Source organism: Protopterus annectens, chromosome 9.part0 (assembly GCF_019279795.1).
Source record: "Protopterus annectens isolate FY-2018-M chromosome 9.part0, PAN1.0, whole genome shotgun sequence".
Lineage (NCBI taxonomy): Eukaryota > Metazoa > Chordata > Ceratodontiformes > Protopteridae > Protopterus > Protopterus annectens.
Window position 1 is genome coordinate 1,957,814,737 of NC_056743.1, and position 25,452 is coordinate 1,957,840,188.

The 25,452-nt window shown below is 39.4% G+C and overlaps 1 long non-coding RNA gene across 1 annotated transcript in view; it reads left to right on the forward strand.

Annotated features, from left to right (window-relative positions):
• Positions 1-556: 556 nt before the first annotated feature.
• The window catches only part of LOC122810998, a 40,269-nt gene continuing 15,373 nt past the window's right edge, over positions 557-25,452 (forward strand). Inside the window, exon 1 of the long non-coding RNA XR_006366186.1 lies at positions 557-1,190. This is a non-coding gene — a long non-coding RNA (uncharacterized LOC122810998). The remainder of the gene's footprint in view (positions 1,191-25,452) is intronic.

Genomic DNA, 25,452 nt, shown 5'->3' on the forward strand with positions numbered 1-25,452 from the left:
ACGTGCTGGAGGGATAGATTCATCACCCAAAGACTCCCTATGCTGTGGAATAAAATCCCGGTATATGTGAGGCAGAGCACCTCGCTGGCCTTGTTCAAGAGAAATCTTGACCAATGGATGGGAGATCGCAGATATACCCCAGGGATTACCTCAGTGTCACTGCTCAACAGAGGCACAGCAAAATAATGGGTATAGTTCCCCATACTAAAGGGGTGGCGTAAGCCACAAAACTATGGGCTAGGCTTGTAAATGCCCTCGGGCAGATAGCCTAGTATGAACCTATGAACAACTTTTTCCCCCTATATATTTGCAGCACACATGAAACATGACTGAACTACAAGGAAAGTTAAACACAAGTGACACTGGGTGGGTACAAGTAAACAATAACATTATTTAGCACTTTTGTTGCAAATAGTACCAACACTCACTCATTTTTAACTTTCCTGGTTTGTGTGGTTTGTGTCAAGCATGACTGAACTGTCAGGATCACTTGCTTATCAGCTGATCCTGAAAGTCCAATCATGTTCTACAAGCCATGTTGCTAAATTTGGGTCGGCAGATACAGGCGACATGGGGAGTACGGATCCTTGAAGAAATGGATTTGCATTTTGCAGCTGTGTATAATTGAGCGCAAGTGTGCTTTATTTGACATTGGGGAATTAGAATGCACTGTCGAGCACTTATTTGGACAGACACTTGCTTAACTACAGTCAATGCCCTCTTAACTGTTCGGCATTTGCCTGAAAATATCAACCCCCCTCTCCACCTTAAAGTAATGTGCTACCAAATTACAAGTGGCTCGCCTACTTTAAATTATGATCATTCATTTGCCTGTTGCCCATGACTGTGCCCCGGCATCAGCATCACTGATATTGGTGGCACAATAACATGCTCACTGTTGCTTTGACAGAGAGGAAAAGAAAAAAAAACGGTTACGGCAGCAATGTTCTACCGCCAAAACGGCAGCAATGTTCTACCGCCAAAAGCTGCTTAGCGCCAAAAGCTTCCTTTAAGCAGTTCTACCACCAAATGTTGCTGTGTTTTCCTTTCCTTGTGAAGTCATTTCTCATCAGAGCTGAGGTGCCAGGAGGTCATATTCAAAAAAACTGAAGTACTGACAACTTGCTGGTAAATCGCATAATAGTGACTTTGGGCCAAGTTGAAGACCTTTTTTATATACGCCTCTTTCAGTGAGTAATAGAACATTTATTAGCACAATCTGTGGCATAAGACTGATCTTTCTTGAAAGACTGTTTACTTGTTAAGGCTAAATGCTTATAACTCTCACAGCTTCTTGCATCTGACCATTCTCTGAAAAAAAGAAACTTAAATTGTGAAGAGAGAATTGTAAAAGTTACATAATTCTTTATACTATTTGACGTAGCACAACCTAAATATATTTTGTTAGAACATTTTGGTTAACCAGACATAAGCTTTCACATGGAAACAATACATTTATGTATATGTGCATGTTTATTGAGATATTTACAGAAATATGAAAAGATATGATTTCCTGTATAATTTAGCAATATAAATAATAAGGAATATATCTCAAGATGTGCATCTCATAGTTCAAATATCAAAGATGGTTTTCTTAAACAACATCTAAAGTTTCACCTGGTGTCATGCAACAGTTTGTATGTCACTTGGTTTCTGAAATATTAAGTACATATGGAAATATTCTTTTTTTTTATAACTACTAACAAACAACTAGTGGTTGTTGTGTCTTTCGGCTTTTCCCGGTTAGGGGTCGCCACAGCGGAACTCCGGTCCACTAATGATTGGCAGTAGATTTTTACGTGCAAAATTGCCAGCTCTGACACACAACCTTCAAGAAGGTACGCCCATTCACACATGTCTCCACACCGAAGACGCTCTAGCTGAGAACTGAACAGGACAACATCTTACTGTGAGGCGTCAGTGCTACCGCAGCACCACCACCATAGTCAACAAACAACTAGTGGTATATCAGGTATAATGTGATGTAGATGGACACTGACAATGAATTTCCCTTTCTTCCACCATGGCATATGACACTATACTCCTCAATAAAACATTGGGCTCTCAGCTATGTAACAGAAATATGAATAATAAGTGACAAACAGTAATTAATTTCTGTACTGCAGCACATCCTAGATTAGCTTAGTGTTATTTTGTTTTGTTAATAATTCCTCACACTTTCTAATACTGTTAAAGAAGCCAGACACAAAAAAGATCTGGACACCATAAGGCGCTATGGGTGTCTGCTGAGGGCAATAAGATGGCTGAAACATGCCTGTGGGGTTTGGCTTTATTGGCCTGACTATATCCATGAAGACTTAAAAACTGAAAAGTTGTGGGTATTCAGAAGGCATGTAGCTGAAACAGTTGGTGCCAATAAGGGGTCATTTGTGTCAATTTCAAGAAGTCACAGCTCTCCCCCATACAAGTCCTGCAGTTCATAGGTGTTTGTGTGGATACTATTTCTGAGACAGCAAGGCTACCAGACACCAGGTTGTGTAAACAGTAGAAAATCAAGACCTACAACTACTATCTTATCAAACTTCTCCAGCCAAGTAGATTTTGCAGTTAATAAATAAATTGTAATTAGTCCCTAGAAATTCAAAGAAGTTGTGAGAGAATGAACTAGCTAGGGCAGGAAACTGTAGTTAAGTGGTGGGGTATAAAGCAGGTTCACAGGGTATAAAGTAGATTCATAGATTGCATATATGTATATAATTACTGTCGCTCGCCAGGTCAGGATAAAACAGGTGAGCATCTTAGGTTCTTGTTCAAGCAGCTTTGTTGTATGTAAACACATCATAAATGAGATTAAGTAGCTTTAACTTATAAAAAGATTAGCTATCGTGCACATTGATGTTAAAATTCTGGCTGCACCTTCAAAATGGCATTGAAGCTAACATGTGCTTGGTATTTATATGCACACAGATCTTGGAAATGCTTCTTAAAAGTATAGCACCCCTGTTATTCTACATCCTCCTTCTTTGAGAAAATAAGTTAGATATTGTTAGTGAAATTAATTAATATGCAATTTACATAGAAATGATTTTCATCATCCAATTATACAAAGCTAGATACATGTATACAACTACGCGCAAGTTGCTGTGTATTTCACACTGGGATTTGAAATGCAACCATATCATGTGACATAAAATTTGGGATCTGGTTTAGCAACTGGGATTGTCTCTGCTGACTATTCAATCTTAGGAACACTGGAATCATCTGTCAGAATGGTATCAGGAATCAAGATAAGTTCTGTAACAGGAATATCATGTGGATTTCTCTGCGAGTTAGAGTCTTTATCACAGGTATGATGCTGCAATACCAGTTCTGCTACAGGAAGAAGATGCCTGCAATTTCTCCTGTACTCCACACCCTCGGATTTAACAAAATAGGATCTTGGCCCAGCACAAATACTCATTACTTGACCAATCTAGTCGAAACCTTTCACTGTTTGTATCCTCGCTGTCTCTCCTTTTTTCATCAGATAATATGCTCAAGTTGTCATAGCTGGACGTTTCAAAAGAATGCTTTCTAGATAACTGGGCTTTGATTGCTTGGTTGTTCTTACCTTTAGGCCTCAATAAACTAGAACTGATTGCAATGTTGTGGTGATTTGCCTATACAGAAGTCTATGAGCAGGTGAACCAAGTATATCATCACGGGGTATGTTTCTAAGCCTGAGTAAGTTCAAAAGAACATTGGCATTATCGCGCTTTGACTTCTCAAGTAATTGCTTTGCACTCTGTACTGCACGTTCAGCAAGTCCATTTGATTGTGGATACTCTGAACTACTAGTAACATGTACGAAATCCCATTCTCTGGCAAAATTCTGAAACAACTGACTGGGGAATTGCGTACCATTGTCAGAGATTAATTTATGTGGACTGTCATAGACTGAGAAATGGCATTCAACTTAGTAATGACTGCAGTAGAAGTTAGATTAGGTAGTAAATTGATCTCGAACCGATTCAAATAAAAGTCTACCAGTACCAAGTAATATTGATTGTTCTACTCGAATATGTCAGTAGCTACAATTGACCAATGTAGATCAGGAACTTGACTTAGCTGAAGTGGCTCTCTTTGCAAATGCGCAATTACTGTTACATACTGAACAGGAAGAAAGTACTCTATCAATGTCTTTCACTAGAGAAGTCCAAAATACTAGTCCTCTTGCTCTTCTCTTAGTAGATTCGGAACCCGGTTGACCGCGATGCAAATTCTGGATATATTCTTGTTGTAAGGAAGTAGGAACAACAATTTTTAGGACCTTTAAAAATAATGTCATCTTCCCTCAACATCTCATCTCTGTAAGAAAAGTAAGATTGCACTTCTGGTGGTACACTTGATTGTTTTGACGGCCATCCAGCATGGATATAGTGAGTGAGCTTCTGCAAAACTGGATTAGTCTTTGTATGATCTCTTAGCTCATCAAGTCTTATGGTAGAAAAATTATGCACTTCCATGACATCAGTCAAAATTCTCTTCATCAAGCTATTCTGTTATATTTCTAGACGATCTGGATAAGGTATTAGGCTTTCGTATAGACCATTCTGAAGTTGTACTTTTGCAATTTGAGCATCATTCTTTGTAATATCACTGGAGATGAATGCATAGGCTTCTTTAAAATAGTAAGCAAAGGTTGATGGATCAGTTTCAATCTGGATTTCTCAACCACAGATATAATCATGAAACTTGGAACATGCAAACACTGTTGCCAAAAGTTCTCAGTTTGAGCATATCGCATCTCGGTCTGGGTACTGGCTTGCCTTCTTGGAGAATAGCTGCACCTAAACCAAATCTTGAAGCACCACAGGAAAGAGTCACTGGTTTGTTGACATCATAGTATCTTAATGTGGGGGGGGGGGGTAGCAATTTTCTGGTTAAGAACTTCAAATGCTCTCCGGTGCTGGTCTAGCCAAGTAACATTTTTATATGTGAGCTCTCTTAAAGGCGTTGTCAACTCACTGAAATCTGGTGTGAACTTGCCTAAGTAATTGACCATACCAAGAAAACGTTGTAGAGCTTTCACATTATCTGGTGCTGGCATCTCAAGAATGGTTGCTTGCTTGGACGGGTCTGGTCTCAAGCCAGTGCTGTTAAACAAATAACCTACATATGTAACTTCTTTTAGTCTGAATTTGCACTTCAGAGGATTGAGCTTTAAGTTCATTTCACATGCTCTTTCTAGCACTCTCTTAAGATTTCTGTTATGCTCTATCTAACCATTGCCCCCGACCAATATATCATCTATTATTATGGCACATGGATAGCCCAAAAATGTGCTCCTTTGCACACTGGAAGACTTCACTTGCAGAACTTAATCCAAATGGCATTCTGAGGAATCTATATCTTCCAAATGGGGTAGTGAATGTAGTAAGTAATGAAAATTTACGATCAAGCATCACTTGCCAAAATAAACTCTTTGCATAAGACAGAAAAAACAGTGTCATTCGGTATCAGGGCTGCAATCTCTTTGATTGTACGCATGGGATAGTGCAGTCTCTTCAATGCTTTATTCAAATCTCTTGGGTCAATACATATTCTGATTTCATCTGAGCCTTTTTTATGAGCTGCTACCATGGACGATACCCATCCGGTAGGTTCTGTAACTGAACAAATTACACCTTGTTGCACCATTTTGTCCAGCTGCGTTTTGACCTTATGCTGCATAGCTATCGGAACTCTTCTTGCTGGTCTGACCACTGGGCTGATTTCTGTGTCTAATTTCACGGAGTACACAACTGGAAGTTTGCCCAATCTGTCCTCAAAAACATCAGCATACTCTGAAAAAATAGCATCTGTGAAGCTGGAACTAGGACATGTGCTTATCTGATGAACTTCTTTGGTATAATAAGCAGATTCATTTTCAAACTGTCTCTGAGACACAATAATGACTGTACAAGTCTTCGAACCACATAGAACAATAGGCTATAACAGCTCATAGCCACATAACATGAAAGCACTACTGAGCCTTTGGTTTGAATCTGTTCACCTCAATAAGCTATATGTTTCACACAACTAGTCACATTTAGCTGTTCACCAGGTCTGACCCTTGCAAAAGTATTTACGGACATGACATTGCACTTTGAATCAGTGTCTATTTTAATTAAGCTCTGTGAATTTACCATTGATCCAGATAGTACAAAACACTTCATTTCTTGTTAATAAATCTACTGCATCAGTCTTTAAACCAATTACTGATACACCATCTACATGGAAAGCAGACTGTTGCGGGTCTATTTGATTTCATTTATTTATTTCACATTTGCTTGCTGGGAAAGTCTGACTTGGAACAAAGACAATTTTCAGCAAAGGCCCGAGGAGAAATGCTCCAGATGCAATGTTTTTGTAATGTGGGAGGAAACCAGAGCACACGGAGGAAACCCACACAGATGCAGGGAGTACATACAGACTCCACACACAAGGCACCCCAGCCAAGAACAGAATCGGAGAACCTCTTGCTGTGAGGCGACAACGCTACCGCTGCACCACTCTGCCGTCCAATGATTAACTTGCTTTTTGGAGTGACCCTTCTTTGAAACTGTGTAAGGCTTACTTGATTTGCAAAATCTTTGAAAATGGTTTCATTTCTTACACCTATGACATTGCTGATCAAATGCCATGCACTTTTCTCTTATGGACTCATGGTTAGCACTACAATTGCAACAGTTAACAATAAAGCTTGATTTAGGTTGTGCTGATTCACTCTTATGCTGTACTGAGCAATGTTTGTTTTGCACTAGGTACCCTTGTTTTTGCAGTGAGCATGCTCCTTTAACTGAACTGTTCTTGGAATGTGCTAGAAGACTATGGGTTTTACCTGGAAGTCTCGTGGGGGCTGCTGCTGCCATGTGCTTAGGCCTGCTTTTGCCTGTCACATGTTGCATACTGTCTACATGAGATTTGGAGCCAACTGAAACCATGGTCTTATCACTAGCAAATATATTTGTGTGCCTTTCTGTAACTTCATGAATCTGACAAATCTCAGTGGCTTTACTCAACTTTAAGTCACTGTCACGAAGCAAAATCTTTCTCACAGCAGCATTATTAATAGCACACACCAGTCGGTCCTTTATTAATTCATCCTTTAAATCACCAGACTTACATGTTTTAGCTTTGTTTCTCAAATGAGTAATATAAGCTGTAAAAGTTTCCCCTTGCCTTTGATCTCTCGTGTAAAACAAATGCCTGTCTAGTGTAACATTAGTCTGCGGGTTACACGTTTCTCTGAATTAGCTTTAAACATTCAGTGTCTTCCCTTGATTCAGCCTACACAACAACATGACGAGTTTCTTATTCACCTTCATACACTGCTGGTGCATACACAAATGAACACTCCCTTTCAATGGCTTCTGATCCTGCTAGGTTTAACAAAATGAATGCCCTGGTATCTACATCTTTATCAGAATAAGTTGCTTGTATAAATATATCGTATTCTTGCCCAAATATTCTCCAGTTCTCTGAAATATTCTGATCAAACACAAGTGGTTGCGGTTTGCAAAATCCATCTGCCTTATTAACATATCTCAGTGAAAACTCTTGCATATATGCATGAACATACACACTTGAACATACAAATATACATGTGCTTGAATTTATGCCAATACTTGTAACAACACAACTGTATAACTGAATTTCATGAAATACGTTTCCTGGGCACTGCAACACTTTGAAATCTCTTTATTGTAAAGCCACCTGCCTTGAAATTAGTTTACTATATGAGCTGTTTATCTTGTAAAGGCAAAATGCTAAAGTCATTTATCATCATTTTACTGTACGAGCCTTTGTTTTGTAATTACTTTAATGCCAAAGCCATTTATCAACATTTTACTGCCAAAGACATTTATCACCATGTTAAGAAGCATTTTTAACAACTGCACAGTGCAAATAAACTGAGCAATAGAAGCTGAGGGCAAATTTTGAAGTAACTGTACTTTGCGAATACACTATCTCGAAGCAATGGCACTTTACAAATGAATTGTTTCGAAGTAATTGTGATTTGTGAATAAGCTACCTTGAAATAATGGCACTTTACTTTTTTGAAGTAATGGCAAATTGTGAATAAACTATTCCAAAGTAATGGCACTTTGCAAATAAACTTTTCGAAGTAGTTGCAGTTTGCGAGTGTATTTGGCAGAAGAAGCTCAGAGTGAGAAACACCACAAAATAACTGCACTTTGCGAACAAACAGTACACAGCACACTGGAATCTCCCCAAAATGGCTGCACTTGGCCAAACAACTCTATAGTGCGAGAAACACTCTGTAATAGCGGCACTCTGTGAACAGACACACCCAGGCACAAGAACTTTTTCAAAATGGCTTCACTTGACTGCACTTCATGAAAGAGTTGCACTTTGCACACAACAAACTCTTCAGAATTAATGCACAGCAATGAGCACACAGTGTAAGCACTTTTACACACTTTGAGATACTTCGAACAACTCTTCTTATGCTATTCAAGGCTTCAATCAATACGAAGTAGCAATTTGTACCAAACACAGTAATTCACCCAAAACACACGCAGTTGCTTTTGCTTTATTTATACTCAATGTGCCCTTTTCTGCCCTTTCTATTAGTCATTTCACTCATTTAATCTCTTAATGTGCCTTTTATGCCCTTTATGCCCTTGTGTTATATTTGTTTTGCTTATTTAATCTCTTTTCATGCCCACTGTACTTTCTTGTGCTCATTTTAACTCTAAACATACCCGTTTTACTTTAGGCATGCTTGTTTTACAATTCTGAACCGTTTATGTACTTTTCTAATGCTTGTTTTACCAAATAACTCGGTTTCAAACATTTCATCTGATTAATGAGCTCTTTTCTACTTCTTATTTGCTTAATAAACTTTTCTGTACTACTTATTTGTTTAACAATATGTTTTGTGCCCTTGTAATACTCCATTTAACCTCTTTCAATAAATAAATAATGTGTTCTCTTTACCTTTGACTCTGGCCCTTTTTTTCACTGTCAGTTCTTTTAGTCTGCCTTCGCCATTACCTCTGCACCTTGTGGCTCTGAAGAATAGTCTTTGCAATCCCTGTTCTGACACCATGTCACTCGCCAGGTCACGATAAAACAGGCAAGCATCGTGGGTTCTTGTTCAAGCAGCTTTATTGTATGCAAACACATCATAAATGAGATTAAGTAGCTTTAACTAATAAAAAGATTAACTATCGTGCACATGGATGTTAACATTCTGGCTACACCTAAAAATGGCACTGAAGCTAACACGTGCTTGGTATTTATATGCACACACAGATCTTGGAAATGATTCTTAAAGGTACAACACACCTGTTATTCTACAGTTACCTTAAGGTTTATAGTAGAAGTGCAGAGGAGGGGTGATCAATGTCACAAAACTATGTGCATGGCTGACAGGATGTAGTAAAACTACTCATGTACTGGTGAATACTGGTTGTAGAGCACATGATTTTGAAAGAAAAGAAGTGGTTTGTTGATATGGCAAACTGAAGACAACAGTGGCATTTATCTTGGAGTTACAAAGGAACAGATCCATAATTTTCATATATGAAGTTTTAGTTGTATTCTGAATAGATTTCACTGATACTGGGATTTGTTTTCATAGTTTAGCTACAGAATTCAAATACAGGGAGAACCTGAGTATTAGATGATTTGTTATAGTACTTTTTCCTTGAGTGTAAAATAGTACTGGGGGAGTAGTGCTGTATTAATTTAAGGGCTGGGCAATTTTCTGATTTATAGAGAAGTCTGTGTATTGTGGTTACCTGAGAAAGAAATACTTGATGTACTATTTTAATTCTCTGAGGACTAGGCAGTGATATTTTCTATTGTTACAGTTTACTGCAAATTTGGCTATTTTATTATGACACTGCTTATGTTTGTGGAAATGCAAATACAAATATGGCAGTTCACAATTTGCCAGTGTCTTCCTTCAGGCTTCACCTCACTTTTCCAGGAGAGTTATACCAATCTACCTAGGAGTACAGTTGTGGATACCCAAATCATCTGGTGTATATTTAAAGAGATATAGTGAGTTGCAATAATTAACATGTAGGAGGAGTTTATTCCAGAAGTTTGGGAGGTGATGCATCATGAAACCCTCCCTCCATGATTCATGTTTTATTTATCTGCTGGCAAAAATTTAGGTTCCTAGTTTTATTATTGGTGGGGATATGGGAGTTTCAGAGGTTTAGGAAGTCAAGGACAGTTGGATCTGCAATGACTTTCTGTTAAAAATGAACTGATAATTGCAAACAGTACAGTTTGTAGTGTTGTCACTACCTTGTATCTGTGTAAACAGGGTGTTAGTATATATAGTAAGGGGGTGTAGAACTGAGTAACAGGTACAGTTGATGTTCAGCTGACAATAGCTCCCCCATCCAAATCTGTTTTGCATCCACCACTGGGTCAGTTACTTGTATCCCCCCACATGCAGCAATTAAAGCCACATTTACTGACTGTGCATACCTCAGATTTAATATTGTAATATATTGGCCACAATAGTTTTAAAATATCTTCACACAAACCTACACAAAGAAACACACAGATGCCTCTACAATTACAGCAATTTCTTTTTTTGGCTATGTGCACATCGGATCTCTGATTAGGATCAAATGAATGAATGAATACATGTTTAAATAACAGGCATGTATATTTCAGTTTGCTGCTATCAAAACCATACACTGTGCTACCCATTGCAACCACCGTGCATACATACACATTCTGTCTCACACACACACACACACACACACACGTGACCATTAACTTCAGCCACTTGTATTACTGAGACTGTACATAAATAACTGCAACACAGGAGTGCATCTTCTCAGAACACTGCTGTCAGAATACTGTGTGTAATTCACTGCAACTCTTTCCACTTACCTCTCAACCTCTTAGCTCAGGAATCAAGCAGAAAGCTAAAAAAATAATAAGGAACAGAGGACCAAAAGTCAAGGACACATATTGTCCTTATATACTTATAAAATGTGTAAAAAGTGAGCTAGCAAGTTAGGCAGGTGCACAGCAAGTGTGCTTAGTAGACCCAAAACAAGAGAATAGCCAGCACCAAGGAAGATCAATATAATATAATTTTATTGAACACAGTAACTAGACCGGTTTCAGCCGCAAGGCTTTCTTCAGTAGTGCAGTCTAAGTTGTAAGAATAGCAGGCTTTGCATAAGCATGCTTTTTTAAAGATCTGTCTGAAACTCAAATGTATTTCATTATTTAGTGATTGCAGTCCTCATTAATTTGCAAAATAAAAAATGCAAACTTTGAAAGTAAAAGACCAAAATATGAGGTGAAATCAGAGACATCTTGTGAAATAAGGAACAGTTCAGAGCATCTATGCCCCTCACACATTTAAACACACACACGTGCACATATGCACAATCTCTCTCGCACACACTTAAAAAAAATTACCTTCCCACATGGGTAGTTCTGTTGCTTGTTTGCTTTGCAAATGTGTAACAGCTCCGTCAGGGTTGAATCAGAGAACGCCTCGAATCTTAGGTATAGATCGCCCCTCAGTAGACTGTATGAGACTGAGTTCAAGGACAGATATATCTCTTAACCCTTCAGTGCAACAAATTTGGACAAAACCTGACAAAATGGGGGTACAAAAGCCCAAATATAAGGACATACTTTAAATATTGCTTTTGTTAACTTAGAAAGTTGGTAGGGTAACAAGGTTTGTTTTAACATACATTTTCTGAAGGATCTCAACTCTGAAACTCAAATATATGTCATTATTAAGTGACTTTAGTCTTCAGATTATCCCTGAAATTTGCCAAGAAACCACAAATTGTATGAGAAACAGACCAAAACTATGATCCAAAAATCTGAACATTCTGCGAAAATCTGAACAGTTGAGAGTTATGGAGACAGGGCTTTGAGGCATTCCTCATAGTACATTATTTACACCCTGTATTATTTTAGTAAGGAATCCTGTGGTTCCAGCTGTTGCAAATGCCTGCTCATATACATGCTGAATGGTGCATTGTACTCAATTATTGGTCTAATATGGGCTGAGTACGGTGAGACTATGATCACCTTAGATCTGGATGTCATCCCCTTACTTATAAGTTGTGTCACACAGAAGGATTTTCTCAGCACTATAGACACATGGTAATCAAAGTTCAGGTTACTGAAAATGTGAGTTCTGAAATCCCTTACCACTAGGTCTATTCTTAGGGGAGTGTTATCATTGTTGCAGTTTGCTTGCAAGGGTAATCATCATTCCAAAGGATATAATTATGCATTTTTTTTGCATTGATTTTTAGGCCATGGTTCTGGCACCAATTATTTGTCTGTGTCATACCCTCCTGGAGGATATCTACATGTTTGGAGGCTTCAGCAATTGTACCCAACTTGCAGTCGTCAGCAAATTTGGTCAGCCAAAGGCCCTTACATTTGCCTTGATTTCAGAAAAGTATATTCCAAAGAGGAGAAATCCCAGTACTGAGCCCTGTGGGACACCACTAGTGACAGGTCTCTTGGTGGAGGTGTATTCCCCTACCCTAACTTTGTATGTCCTACCTGAAGCCATTGATGACACGGGTTTGTGCCTAAATTTGTGAGTTTGCCTATAATACCCAACTGAAGTATTGCTTCAAATGCCATTGTCAGGTTGAAGTAGACAGTATGCCCCATTTTGCTCTCATCCACATCTCCAGTGACCTTTTTGAAGTCCATCAGGTATAGTAGATATGACCTGCCCTTGACCAAACCGAATGGGGATGGTGCAGTATTTGACAATTTTCTATGTCTTTGTTTGTCAGGTGCATGATAATACTTTCCATGGCCTTGCATATAAGGGATGTATGTTCAGTCATCGAATGCAAAATCCATTGAACCTCTGTTCATCAAACTTAAAACATCGAACGTTCATTTCAGTGAATGTTCAATCACTGAATATTTTATCCAAGGAAAACAGACAGTGGACCAATATGCATACGAAAACATACACCGCAGTATATCAAACCCACCCAGGTGGGGGACTACACCCCCACACACCCCTACTTATATATACCAACTCCAAGATTGCACTACAGTGAGTGGGGAAAAGGGAAAATTTCCTAATACTGGCCAACCAACTCCATTCCCAGGGTAAAATATTTGATGAATGAAAATTCGTAAGTGAGCATTCAATGTTTTAAGTTTGATGAACAGAGGTTTGATGGATTTCTCATTAGATGACTGAACATAGACCCACATGTAAGACTAGTCAAATTTATGGTTCTGTAGTTCTCTGGGTCTGCTGATGGTTCCCCTTTTGTGTAGAGGGAAGACCATTACAGTTCTCCATTTCCTAGGGATGAAGCTTGTCCGGAGCCTATGGTTGAATAGAAATTCTAGTGGGCCTAACAGGTCATGATTCACGCTATTTAACTTTGGAAAACTTCTTAAAGGTTCTGGGGCTGCTGGGAGTTCAGGCTTTATATTTATTTCAAGGATGACCACATTATGATCTGATCTGACAAATGAGGACATTACACTGGGGGGGTACAACATTACCTCATATTTCTTAGTACCAGATACAAGATATTTGCATCCCTAGTAGGTGTGCAGACTAGCTGTTCCACAGTGTTTGCATTGCAAAATCCAGTAATCTTTGAGCCTGCATGTTAGATGAGGTATGTGTAACCCAGTTTATGGTAGGATAAGTTAAGGTAGTTGAAATCACCCATGAACACAGTGTTGGGGTGAATGGTGAGTGACTCCAGTACATTCAGGCACGTGGTATGGTTATCCTGAGTCATAGGTGGGGACGGTTTACTATTGAAAGTTCGAATAAGCTTCGGTCGACCAATAACAAAGGACGACTCGAAATGCTGAATACAAAATTTCAAAAGCAAACCCAAACCGAAACTGAATACATCGATCACCATGGTTCGATGTATTCGACATAGCAGGAGGTGACGTCACTCACTTCCTGCTATGCACATTAACGTACTGTTGAACTCTACAGTCAATGGTATGTTACTTCTAGTATTTTGCAGGGGGGCTATAACCCCTTGCACCCCTCCATGTGGGGGGCTTTGCAACCCCCACCTCCGAGATCACACTACAGTGAGGAAATGGGCTAATTCCCTTCTCCTCACTGAAGCGCGACCTCCCTGCACAATGTCGAACCAAAATGATCGTCCTACACTACTCGTTCACTGTAGTGTAACTCAATCAATTTTGGGGTGACTTTCTGCCTACCTTGGAAACTGCCTTTCGACCATGTGCCAGTCAACAACTTTAGTTTATCTTGAGTAGAATTTATTATGTCAGAAGGTTTATTGGGTTGGCATTGCCTAAAAAAGACACTACAGGGATGAATAATGTTTTGGCCAATATTCAACATCGTAGTCAGGATATGTGCAGACCATCCTTAGCAAAGCAATGTGGTCTGTTGATCATGTCTTCCCGAGCCTACAAATATTGGACACCCATAGAGTGACACCAGTAACTAAGCTGAGTGTTAAAATCAATCATCTTCTGTTTATATTGTGGCATCATCCTTAAAGAAGGTAGAATGCTGCTCAGTACTAGGCTCATACCTGTCTGTGACACATCATCTGAAGGCTCTATCACGTCTGTTCATATAGTCCAGGGAGGTACATATCAGATCATTAATGCCCATGTGGACTATGACAGAGTCATATTGGTACCTGCGGTTCGATGTTATGAGTACGTTTGTGATCTAGTGGATCCTTGCCCCTTATAGGTAACCAACTGTGAATGTCTCCTTGCTCATCCTGGTGAGGGGGGCATCAGAGTGTGGCTCTCAATAGAGTCTCCAATGAGAAATTTAATGTGTTCCAATTGTGTGGTAGTTTGTCTTAAGGGCGTAGAGGTTGAGACATTGTGTGATATGGTTGCATGTGTCCTGGGGAGTTTTGTCTTTGTAGAGTGTTTGGTAGGTTTCTGAGGACAGCATCTGGGAGGCCTTTCAAGTTCGGATCGATGCATTTAATTGCATCAGCATATATGAGTTTATATTTCTGGTCCATAGTAGATGTAGTGTGTGTATTACTGTCAACCTGTTTGGAGATATCAGTGTCTATATGTTAGAGCTTTGCCTCCAAAGATGTCATGTAATTACATCTCTCAAATACTATGTCGGGTTCCTATTAGATGACCGAAGATGCATTATATCGAATCGGTCTTGGTCGAACTTAAAACAACAAAAACGTAAAATAGCGAAGCTGCTTTTAAGCGAATTCTTTGCTTGGCCATTTCCGTTACTTTGCTGTTTTCGGCACTGTAGTGTGATCTCAGAGTTGGTATATTTAAATAGGGGGTGAGGGGGGCACAGCCCCCCACTTTATGTATTATTTCAATTTTTTTTCTTTTTTTTTTTTGGAACAGCGATTTTCTGAGCTTTCGAGATTATAAGCTTTCTCTTACATGGGTTCGATTATTTATTGTTCGCATTTTTAAGCATTCGATGATATAATATAGACCCACTGTGTCAGTCTGCTTAAGAATAAGGTGGTTGTAAGTAAACATGAGGCAATGGATATATTGTCTCAGGATGCCCATTTCCACCAGTCTGGCTACAGAGACAGTAGGAAAGTGTACATTCATGGCTTCAGATCCTCTTTTTTGGGATCTACAAAGGGTGGTACAAGAGGAGTTTTTAACTAACTACATTATGAGTTGTTGGGTTGGGAGGAGAGGCCTAGAATTAATCTAAAACAACACTCTTGGTGTAATGCTTCTCAGTAGGCAAACTAGCTGCTTTACACTCAGCTAAATACTTGAGAAAAGAGAAAATATCAGAGAAAATTTTATATGGAAAATTACAACTGTAGGTGCCAACATCTATACAGAGCACTGCAAATAACTGCTGTACAGTTCAGGAGAAGTTATAGGAAACGAGTTAAACAGGAATGCAATCAGTAAACAGCAAAAATGCAGTATAAATGTATATGTGTTTGTGTTCGTGTGTGTGTGTGTGTGTGTGTGTGTGTGTGTGTATGTGTGTGTGTGTATATATATATATATATATATATATATATATATATATATATATATATATATATATATAAAGAGAGAGAGAGCTCAGATCCTGCATCAATTTGCAATTCTCTCACAATGTTCTCACTATTGTGAGCAATACTGCAAGATTAAGGTCCCCGACTAAGTAAAATACAAACAGTAAAAATGCAATAGAAATGTAATAAATGAGGCTTAAGGTCACTCCACAATTCTGTCACTGTTGCAAGAGATGCTATAAAATTAAGATCCCCAGACCAAGTAAAATGCAAACAGTAAACAGTAAAAATGGAGTAGAAATGTAATAAATGAGGCTCAGATCCTGTAACAATTCAGAATTTGCTCACTATTGTGAGTAATACTACATAACTTATGTCCCAGACCAAGTTAAACATGCAAACAGTTGGCTTTTGGTTAAAACAAGGACATTGTAGAAAAGAACAATATACAATTCTGGTTAACACTCTAAATATTGCAGTGTGCACTAATTGAATGGGAAGATATGCAACAAAGGCTAACAGTGGCTAACTCAAGTTTTTAAGAGTCTAATGGGAGTGTCTTCTCAGTCTGAACTATCAGTGCCCGGTGGAATTAGCACTGGGAGGAGCTTCCAAAGTCCAATTTGCATTAAAAGTGGGAAGCTAAGAAGTCGCCATCAAAATCTTAAATGTAGGAAATCCAAAGGCCAACGCAGCCCATCAGTAGTTGTAAACTCAGAGCTCTTGTAGCTGGATATAAATGTAGTTAACTACCTTAAATAAGAAAACTGTTTTCAGTTACTGCCACTAATTAGCTAGATCTGATTCCTGGTCAGTCAATACCAGACTTCTCTCTTGAGAGTGACAACATCTTGTCGCAGACATTATAACTACACTAGACTCCACCTTACTACACTAAATAGCTTGAAGCATGATGGGTATTTTCTGTTGCGACTGCCATCTGTTCACATCGTCCATAAAGGAAAAGACAGAATGGTCAGTACAAGCCCATGTCAAACATAAGTGATACATATGGCCAAGTGGCCAATTGCCATATAAATGTTTAATGCAACAACCATTTATTTATTTATTTATTTTCAAATGACAACCAGGAGAGAAAAATAAAAACTGTGACAATTACAAGATGCAGTCCAGTTAAACATCAGTCATACTATAGATTTTCATAAAGAAAACTAAAAAGCAGTGACAAGCGATTAAAATAACATGTAGATGTATTTGCAAGAAGAAAACATGGTATATGAGGAGGAGAATAAATGAGAAAATTACTAAATGAAGTGAAGTCAGAGCACTGTGAAATAAATTAGGAAATTACTAAATGAAGTAGATAAGTCAGAGCACTATGAAATAAACGAGGAAATTACTAAATGAAGCAAATAAGTCAGAGCACTGTGAAATAAATGAGGAAATTACTAAATGAAGCGGATAAGTCAGAGCACTGTGAAATAAACAAGGAAATTACTAAATGAAGCAGATAAGTCAGAGCATTGTGAAATAAATAAGGAAATTACTAAATGAAGCGGATAAGTCAGAGCATTGTGAAATAAACGAGGAAATTACTAAATGAAGCAGATAAGTCAGAGCATTGTGAAATAAATGAGGAAATTACTAAATGAAGTGGATAAGTCAGAGCACTATGAAATAAATGAGGAAATTACTAAATGAAGTGGATAAGTCAGAGCATTGTGAAATAAATGAGGAAATTACTAAATGAAGCGGATAAGTCAGAGCACTGTGAAATAAACAAGGAAATTACTAAATGAAGCGGATAAGTCAAAGCATAGTGAAATAAATGAGGAAATTACTAAATGAAGCAGATAAGTCAGAGCATTGTGAAATAAATGAGGAAATTACTAAATGAAGCGGATAAGTGAGCACTGTGAAATAAACAAGGAAATTACTAAATGAAGTGGATAAGTCAAAGCATTGTGAAATAAATGAGGAAATTACTAAATGAAGCGGATAAGTCAGAGCACTGTGAAATAAACAAGGAAATTACTAAATGAAGCGGATAAGTCAGAGCATTGAAATAAACGAGGAAATTACTAAATGAAGCGGATAAGTCAAAGCATTGTGAAATAAATGAGGAAATTACTAAATGAAGCGGATAAGTCAGAGCACTGTGAAATAAATGAGGAAATTACTAAATGAAGCGGATAAGTCAGAGCACTGTGAAAAAAGGGCTTAGTTGTGAAATAAGTAGACGTAAAAGAGTGAGAGAAGGAAGAAGAGCAAGTTACGAGGAAGAACGATTAGTAAAGCAACTTACACCATAGTTAAAAATAGTGGTCATGTAAGGGAGGTTTATGAGCATAGGAATAACTAGGTGAGACCACACAAGCAATGGTACTGCGTTATAATGCAATCTATATGTATATTCTAAAAGAAGTGAAGTTAGCTAGATCATGTAGTTGATGTACAGATTCATAAAGTAGGCTATGCAGCAGCTGGGTCTAGGTCACTAGTTTCACAGGAATTTTTCTTTCAGTGTAAAGGAGGTTTTTGCTGGACAATCTAAAGATGCCCTCTGTTTTCTGAGTTAAGAGAGAAGAGAGTAATGAGCATTTACAGTGGCATAGAATGGTGTAGGTAACTGTTATTGGAAGAATTTAGTTTACTACTGAAAGTCATCCACCCAAGCTGATTTATTATTGTCATGGTTGTGACTATATAGTAGTTGAGCTGCAAATTTGGCTACTTTTGCAATATGTAGATATTCAGTTTAAGGTACCAAGCCTTCTCTGAATGTCTTGCACATTGTGGTTGATATGACTGGGAAAAGTAAGTCTATTATCTATGATTACACCTAGTTATTTGTAATTATTCACGGTGTCAGTAGTAGTATTGATTATGCAGAAGGGAGTAGAAGTAGCTCTTCTGCCTTTCGCATTAAAGATATTAAGCTTAGTTTAATTTTCATTGATTATCAACCTTGAATCCTAGACCCATGCCAGCAGTGTGTTAACTGAGTGCTGAATAGTTGATGATAAGGTACGATGAGCAGTCTACTTAGCCAGTTAACAAAATTAATTAAATACATTTGAGAGATAGCATGGGCTAGAGTAATGCTGCTTCACATTCTAGTGGAATCATTGGCACATGACAGATGTCAGTAGAAAATAACAGTATTACTCATAATCTGCACCACCGTGCCATGTGTGTGGAAAGTGGCATTGATGTAGTATAAGTCCACCTGTAAAGTAAACAATACCGGGCATATATGAACACAGCTGTGTACCAAGGTATGCTTTGACAACGGTCAGGCTATGCTAATGTGAATAGGTTGTCTAATGACAGACACACATGGCACTGGTACGACATGCACCAAGAACACTGGTACACATAATGCTATTGTAATAAATATGCAAAACAACAGTCAACAAGGTATGCCCAATGTTATAAAAATGTAATGAACCATGGCTGCACACATGCCAACTACAAGACAGTATTGACATATGGATGCGTTGCAATATAGGTAAAGATAAACACCACATGCATAGCACATGACTATACAAGTTTGGTTGTGCTGATACCCAGGAAAGAAACAAAGCCTGCATCTGTTGCATATCTCACAGCACAATGAGTGACATACATGACTTCTGCAACTTAAGTGCCAAAAGACACAGTAAATTAATTAGATACAAGCGTGGAGAGTAACATGCTTGAGACACACATATCACATAATACCAAAAATGCACTGTAAGAGTCGTCACATGATATCACATATGTTTAGTGAGAAACATTCAGCACATGTGGGGCAGTGCCTTAAACTTTGTTAAGATGCATGCCCCTGGCTAACAAAGCCTCATACATTAGTACATAATACACATTATATACCACTAACTTGCAATGTTACATCAGTCATGCACTATAATCAGGACATGACATGAAGCTAAAGAAAAACCCATGCAAGGCACAGTATGTACATGTGATACTATACATTAGATTGTCAGCTAGTTACCAGTATATCAGGTCACAAGACATAACCAAGCATGCAGATAAAGTATTCTATTCAGTGCATCTCACAACAGTTCACACATATCCTGTGTGTCATATAAGATGTAGCTGCATGGCACAATCATTAAATGTGTTAAGACTACACCTAATTCATTGTGCAGATATGGGTGGACACAATGCATGGCATGCAGCCAATCATTCTTGAAACTATACTGTGCTGTGGAGGCTGAAACTTGGCTGAATGATTTATGTGTGTGTCACAAGCACACAATGTTAGAGAGGCAATATATAATGGCCTTCACTGTTTGACTGTTCCCTCATAGGTAGTATATCTGCTGCAATCACACATGGTAAGCTATGCTTACATGTGCAATGTGTTAAGAGTCACATTGCATGTACATCATGTCACATATAGGCTGAGTCAGTAGATGTTGCTATGCATTTCCACATATTGGGGTTTTGATACACATACATAGGACTGTCATGTTAGATGTCTGTTTGATATGTGAAGCAACACTGCAAAGTATACACATGCATAAACCACATATTATAACTGTACTACGATAACATGTGCAAAATATAATTCATAAATCCTGAAATGGTAATCAAGCTTAGCTGCACCTCATTATCATGCCATGTGTGCACATATGTTAGAGTGCCTATATGACCTATATGGTATACATAGCAGCAAACTATGCCTCAAGTGTATGATGGGATCACATGCTATGTATGCACATTCACAGCATGTGTGATGCTTTGTCAGTGTGATGCAAGATATGAACATGGGGGTGAAAGGCTTGATGCCACACAAAAAATTTGTCACAGTTGTTCTGCATTGTATTAATATTATTATAAACATTATGTCTAGGAGCAGGTACCTCAATGAACAGTGGTACAATGTCCGAAAACATGCTTGTTTTATACAACCAAAGGAAAATGTAATAAAATCATAGCTTAGTATGCTTGTCTGGAATTTTGACTTCCTCAATAAAAAGGATGTTCAAATAATGATTTAATTAGCTACAAGTATTTCACTCAGGCTCAGCCTTTTAAGATCTCTTCACTGATGATGATGTCTACTGCCTTGATTATTAAATGTTTACTTTCCAGAACTTAATGTATCCTACAAGTACTGCCTGTTCCACTGTTATATTGCTCAGAATATTCTCTCTTTGGCTATACATATGATTTCACTTGTCAAGTATTAGGTACTAACTATGACTGTAATTATAGAATGCTACCATTCGCTACACTGCGTTAAATACTTTAACAGATGATGTAACTGCTGTATCGTATAAACTTACTAAGCTGGGGATAAATCCCTATGTCACTCGATTGCCACAACAGTCAGGAAAACATTCTATGTGGCACACCTCATCACTAAGGGCTTTTCATCCAGAAAAAAGGAGGTCATTGTCCCACTGTATTCATCCCTCATTAGACCCATTATAGAGTATAACGCCCCATTTGGTATGTACCTCACAAGACATCTGCAACAGCTGGAAAGGCCACAGAAATACCTCACTAAAAGAATCGCAGGCCTAAAGCAGATGCCATATGCTGACCGTCTAAAAACCTCCAGCTATACTCTATGGCATATCGTCTACTCAGAGGCAATCTCTGCTTAACATACAAGGCCATGTCAGACCCTGAGCTGTTGGACATGCTCCACTTAAAGAAATCCCAATCCCTCAGGGCCACACTCTCCAGGGAGCTAAACCTTGTCATCACAATGAACAAAACATGCTGGAGGGATAGGTTCCTGACCCAGAGACTCCCCATACTCAGGAATAGACTACCCATACATGTCAAGCAGAGTGCCTCCTTGGCCCTCTTCAAAAGGAACCTTGATGATTGGATGGGATATAGGAAATTCACCCCAGGGATCATGTCAGTCACCCTGCTAGACAGGATCCAGGGAAGTAAATATTGTGGGAAGAAATATCAAAGGAATTGTTATGGCTAGGCTTGTATAGGCCCTAGGGCTGACAGCCTAGTACCAACCTATGAACCTATTAATCTAAATAAGCTACCAAGAGGGCAAATTAGGTCCACTAACACCAAATGTATGGTAAAGGCAACCTCAGAGGCAAAGAACAACCACAAGGCTTTCTTTAGCTATGTCCAAAACTTCAAAGGCAGCACACAACAGTGTGAAAACTGAATTTAAATGCAGCTACCTACACATAGCCAGAAGATATAGCAAATCTGCTGACCAACAAATTCAGCTCCAGTTTTACCTTCCCCTCCCCCAGCCAACCCCAGTATATATCATCAAACATAACTTCCCAGCTATTACTATTACTATGGAGCACGTTCTGGATGTGATTTCTAAAGCCAAGAACGCCACATTGATGGGCCCCGATAATTTCCCAGGATGCCTCCTAAATAGCCTGCAACATGACCTATTAGGACCCCTGGAGTCAATGTTTAATCACAGCTTCCAGACAGGCTTTGTACCACACAAATAGAGAACTGTAGTGGTCATTTTCCTACACAGAAATGAGGCATTAAGAGACCCCGGGAAGTAAAGACCCATAGGTCTCACTAGTCTCATATGCAAAATCATGGAAAGACTTATGGAAATGGTTAAAAAGGACATAGAAAACCTTCAAACACTGGATCCAACCTAGTTTGGTTTTATCAAGAGCAGATCATATCTTCTTATCTTGGTGAACTTCTTTGAGAGGATTACCAAGGCAACAGATGTATGTAAAATGGTGCCTACTGCCGACCTTGCCCTGACTAAGGCATTTGATGCAATACCCCAGTTGGGCATTGAAAACAAACTCACAGATATAGGCATAAACCCCTATGTTATGTGCTGGATAGTTGGCTGGCTCTCAGGAAGTTAGGATGAGGGAAATCACTTCCACAAAAAGTCCATATAGGCATAAAACCCTATGTTATGTGCTGGATAGTTGGCTCGCTCACAGGAAGTTAGGAGGGGGGAGATCACTTCCACATTCACAAAATGTCCAGTCATGTCCGGAGTCCCTCAGAGTCAACTCCTTTTTGGCATCTACTTCTTGGAAGTCAAGGCCAATGTTAAGGGCCTCTGGCTGACCAAGTTTACAGATGATTGTAAACTAGGAGCAGTCATCAAATTCCCCCCAAGACACTAGCATCCTACAAGAAGCACTCACACAGACAAATGACTTGTGCCAAAGCTACATCTTAGAACTCAATGTCAAGTAATGCATAATAGCACCCTTTGGGAAGTCAGTCACCTTAAGAAATTACATCATTGATAGCACAACCCTAAGAACAAAACCAACAGTAAGGGATTTGGATACATATGTAGATAATAATCTGATTTTTGACCAACACGTATCTAAGGTAGTAAGGCAATCATTCTACGCTGTTCAACATATAAGCAAGGGCGTGGCATCCAGGTCCAAGGACGTCACTGTTCCACTGTACTCAGCCCTTGTCAGGCCCATTATTGAGTACAGCATGCCTTTGGTATGTTCCTGACCAGGCACATGCAACAACTGAAACATCCAGATGGGTTCCTCAAGAAAAGAATAGAGAGTACAACATAGCATGTCCTGTGCATAGTGCCTCAATGCCCTATATCTATACTTTGTTTCCTCCAGGCTGTTGAGATGCATACAAAGCATCTTTAGATCTCACTCTGATGGACCTTCTGCTTATCTGCACAATGAACAGAACCAGAATTACTTAATATAGAGATTTAAATGCTGCTTGTGACATAAACAGGGCATGTTGAAGGGACAAGTATATTCCACATCTCTGGAACCGGCTTCCCATCCATGTGAAGCAGACCTCTTCTCCAACCCTATTCAACAGAAACTTAGACCAGTGAATGGGAAATTGGAAATATATCCCGAGTCTAGCACCTGTGTGTCTAACGGACAGAGGCAGTATGTAAATCTTGACCTAGCTTACATATGCCCCTTAAAATAAACTCTAAGGTGCATAAACTTACAGGATATATTTTGGATGCTTGGTTAAGGTTATAAAGGCCCCAGTGGTTGTTAGCCTAGTATTCACCTTTGAAACTATGAGCCTATTACTTTATTAAGGACAGTCTGAAATCTAAACATGTGCATGAATCAAGTCACATTCCCTGACAAGTACAAGCATACTGATCAGGCATTCATTCCTTGCTGTGCATTTTCTTTCTCTGAACCTGGGTAATGTTTATTTTTTTCACAGCATTATAGTCAGGTAGCATCTGAGTTCAAAGTCTGACAAAGATCTTCCTGGGAAATGACTCTTCCTACTCATCACAATACCTGTATTATTAACAAAGTACATAATGAGTGCCTTTATTTTCATTTCTTCATAATTTCATCGCAACTCATTCTGCTGACCATGTATCAGCAGCAGCAGTAGTAGTGAGGAGGAAGTGGGAGGGGTGAGTGCAGCAGTAGTGAGGAGCAAGTCAGAGGGAAGAGTGCAGCAGCAGTAGTGAGGAGGAAGTGGGAGGGGAGAGCAGCAGCAGTAGTGAGGAGGAAGTGGGAGGGGAGAGCAGCAGCAATAGTGAGGAGGAAGTGGGAGGGGAGAGCAGCAGCAGTAGTGAGGAGGAAGTGGGAGGGGAGAGCAGCAGCAATAGTGAGGAGGAAGTGGGAGGGGAGAGCAGCAGCAGTAGTGAGGAGGAAGTGGGAGGGGAGAGCAGCAGCAATAGTGAGGAGGAAGTGGGAGGGGAGAGCAGCAGTAATAGTAAGGAGGAAGTGGGAGGGGTGAGTGCAGGAGTAGTGAGGAGGAAGTGTGGGGGCAGTGCAGCAGTAGTAATGAGGAGCAAGTGGGAGGGGAGAGTGCAGCAGCAGTAGTGAGAAGGAAGTGGGAGGGGAGAGTGTAAAAGGAGTAGTGAGGAGGAAGTGGGAGGGAAGAGTGCAACAGGTGTAGTGAGGAGGAACTCCCAGGGGAGAGAGCTGCAGCAGTAGTGAGGAGGATGTGGGAGTGGAGAGAGCCGCAGCAGTAGTGAGGAGGAAGAGGGAGAGGAGAGTGCAGCAGCAGTAGTGAGGAGGAAGTGGGAGGGGAGAGTGCAGCAGCAGTAGTGAGGAGGAAGTTGGAGGGCAGAGTGCAGCAGCAGTAGTGAGGAGGAAGTTGGAGGGCAGAGTGCAGTAGCAGTAGTGAGGAAGTGTGAGGGGAGAATGCAGTAGTATTAAGGAGGAAGTTTGAGGGGATGAGAGCATGGCTTAGTATTTCAAGTAGTCATTAGGAGAGGTATTTAGGTTTAGGGAACAGAGAGTAGGTGTTTTAGGATTAGTGAGTGATCATGGATTTTAGGTTTAGAGAGTAAGCAGGGAGTTTAGCTTTAGGGGTGAGAGTGGAGTTTTAGGCTTTGAGAGCACTCAGGGGAATTTAGAGTTAGGGAGTGGGAAATAATCTTTCAGTTAGAGTTTGAAAGCGAGTACCCAAGTTTGGTTTAGGGATCAAGTGGTAGTTTTATGGTTAGATTTAGGGCTCTGGAAAAGCTATGCCATTCTGTAGGGTCTGATGGTCGTGGGGCTAGGTAATTATGTAGGATATGGTAGCAGGAGTTAGTACACTT